The sequence below is a fragment of the Notothenia coriiceps genome, unplaced genomic scaffold (genome assembly GCF_000735185.1).
Source record: "Notothenia coriiceps isolate Sejong01 unplaced genomic scaffold, NC01 NC01_scaffold00037244, whole genome shotgun sequence".
Classification (NCBI taxonomy): domain Eukaryota; kingdom Metazoa; phylum Chordata; class Actinopteri; order Perciformes; family Nototheniidae; genus Notothenia; species Notothenia coriiceps.
The window spans coordinates 27,229,254-27,232,441 of record NW_011369945.1 but is presented as its reverse complement, the minus strand read 5'-3'; the positions used below and the strand labels follow the sequence as shown (position 1 = coordinate 27,232,441).

Sequence of the window (3,188 nt, the reverse complement as noted above, 5' to 3'; positions counted from 1 at the left end):
TTTCGGCATTCGGTTTTCGGCCAACTGTTTCCTATTTTCGGTATCGGTTTCGGCCAAGAATTTCCCATTCGGTGCACCCCTAGAATTGAGAATTGTCCGATACCGATCGGAGGGTGGGTGGGGGTAACAAGATATCATATGAAAGCTGAGATTCCTCAGATTCCAAGTATCATCACTGGGCGACCATAACTCGCGGCAGCGAAAGCCAGCAAAGACAACACACAACTCCACTTTACGTAGCCAAAACGGCAAATACGTCTTACCTTTGCTGTTTTCTGATCAGAAGTTTTGTTCAATGGCAATACACACATACAAACGCTGCTGAAAGTTAATGTCTCTGTGTCCCTTTGAAATGATTACTGATAATCCATCATCATATTTATGATCAATAAGCCTAGTTTTCAGCTTTCAGAGCGTAACGTAGCTTTCGGTTTGGGCAAATTACGTGCCCATCTCTCTCACTCCTCAATGGTAACGTGTAGGTGGATTTAGGAACTTCCCCTTGATTCGATTGGCTCTAATGGTTAAAAAGAGGTGTCAATCACCAACATCGACCAATGGGTTCCAGAGAAACGGCAAATACACCCAAATATACACCAAATGACCCCAGAGGTTTTTTTTTTTTCTAAACCTCTCTAAAAAGGTAAAATGTCACTTGTTTTGCATCAATCTTGATACAGGGCAGGTTTTCCGTAATTATTATATGTTATAGTTTGGATTCCTAAAGCTTTTAGTCTACTATCCCATCATTCAAGGGTGGTTTTCACTATAAGTTTTTTTTTTGGAAGGAAACTATAATTTACATTTTTTTCAATCTGAATTTACTTTAAAATAAAAACATCTATATTGATTCTGACTTTTCTACATCCAACTCACAGGTGTATCCTTGCTTTGAGAAAAAATATTATTAATTTACCCGTTTTAGAAGTGAAGATATAGTAATTTGTTCTGGGCATGTCATTTTCGAGCCTGAGACCTGAAAACCAGGCTCAGGGCTTAACAGGTTAAGCTAAGGTCGATGCCTTTACACTAAAGCAGCAGGTGTTGACTATGCCTTACTGTATGTGCTAATGTAACCAAAGATTAATAGCTGAGATATGTCAGTTGCTAAAGTGGTTGCTGTTGGCCTTGTCACATCTATCAATGCGTACAACGCTCACCAATCAACATGTTATCATCAAGAAGTGAATGCTGAACCATCTCTTTGATGTTGAATCATATCAATTCAACTTTTGTCAGCCTAATATTTACTTACCTTTTAACTCTGATTTGGCCTCCCCCAACCCCTGTTCCAGCCGTGTAGCTGGTGGCGTGATAAACTTTCATACGGACCAGCAGGGGGCAATGGGTCAGGGTAATCCTGTCTTTTCGTGCTCATTTATAAGCTTTTTCTCCTCACTCTTCTTCACTGTGTGAAGGCCCCACCCTCTCACGGCACGCACGCATGCTCACACACAGATTACAATGTTTAATCTTGATTAGAATCACAGTGCTGACTTCTGAATGTTGCGAAGCAGAGCAGAAAGGATAGATGAAGGGAAGGAGGACAAGGGCAAAAACAGACAAAGCTCTGCGGTACATCAGAAAAATGGCAGAACAAAGAGAATAAAATGAGATAAAAATAAATAAATTACAGTTTTAATGTGACTCTTGTAACAATACATGTTTTGTTGTAATTATAACAGCATCGTTTAAATTATTCAAACGGGAGAAGTTTTCGTTTGCAGAAAAAATTTACGTTTATTGATTAAACTATCTATATGTGTAAGGACTTTTCAACCATACCTACTACGATTTAGTTAAGAAATAATAAGGAACATAAGGATTTGGCAGAAATTCATCAATAGCTCCTTGTATGTTTCCATTGACCTTTGCTAATACAAAAATAGGAAGGTATCATAGATGTCAGTAATCTTAAGTAATTTTAATAATGGTGCACGATAATTATCGGCCCGATAATTATCGGTCCGATATTAGGAATTATGACGTCATCCCGATAAACCCGATAAAAGTATTAATAGCCCCGATAATATACAATATATTTTTTGGGTAAAAAAAAAGAAAAAAATACTGGGGTGTGGGTGGATTGGGATGAGGGGCGCTTGTTTTTCACTCGGCTCCTCCCGTTTTGCCAGTACTGTGGTATTAGTGGTTTAGGAAGAGTGGAGTTTTTCACAAATCCAGCGCTCCCTAACTCATGCCTGGCTGTGACGTAAATGGTGTGCGGCCGTGAAGCCAGGACAGTAAACAAACATGTTGTCGGTAGTATGGGACTATTTCAAAGTTTCAGAGTTAGATAGTTCGCTTGCTATTTGTATTAACAAATGCAATGCAGAAGTTCCACGAGGAGGGAAAAAGGCAACGAGCTATAATACTTCCAACCTGATTAGTCACCTGAAACATCGCCATCGCTAATCATTACCTATGAACGAAAAAGACAAAGAAATGTTTTAAGGCAAATGACGACTCGGACGATTGAAGTCATCGTCCTTCAAACTCTACAACTAAGTCGGGGTTTTAATTGATATTTAAGTAAGCCTAAATAATATTTATACTAGCGTTTAATCCCAGTTAAATAATCTTGTTCATACATCGTAAATTAAAATCGGACGAGTATCTCGGAGACCAATAATGTGTATTTGTAACGAATGTCACAAACATTTTCCTATATAAACGTGTTCCTTTACTGTCTTATACACCTTCTTGCAACTTAATCATAGATTTTACAACGAAACGAAACCAATTATAATTGTTTTTTATTGAAGATTGACTTACATTTTAACGTCTTGAGACTTTAACCTAATTACGACCATCCGATCCACTTCGCACCGGTAATAACGCAAAAAAATGTAATTTTAAATCCCTACGTGCTATAAAACAAATTTGGCTATGGCTATTGAAGGACGCGAAGAGTCTGGCTATGGGATATGAGGCCTATTATTAATATATATCAATTAATTCATATATTATATATATAGATATATATATATAATATATCATATAATATATATAATATATATTAATTTACATGGACATCAAAAAAGGAGCAAAACATCGGGACCCCAGCAGAGACCGTTTGAGAACGGATAAAAGTTTTCGGAGCAGCTATACCATTTTCGGGGGGCCACGAAACGTCGACCGAACCTAAGCGCATCAAATCGCGCGTCCGCCAGAAGTATGCGAGAATT

General features: G+C 38.0%; 1 protein-coding gene across 1 annotated transcript in view; it reads left to right on the top strand.

Annotated features, from left to right (window-relative positions):
- Positions 1–3,188, top strand: part of LOC104965495 (Hermansky-Pudlak syndrome 5 protein) — an 11,930-nt gene that overhangs the window by 6,596 nt on the left and 2,146 nt on the right. The gene's annotated exons all lie outside the window — the stretch shown is intronic.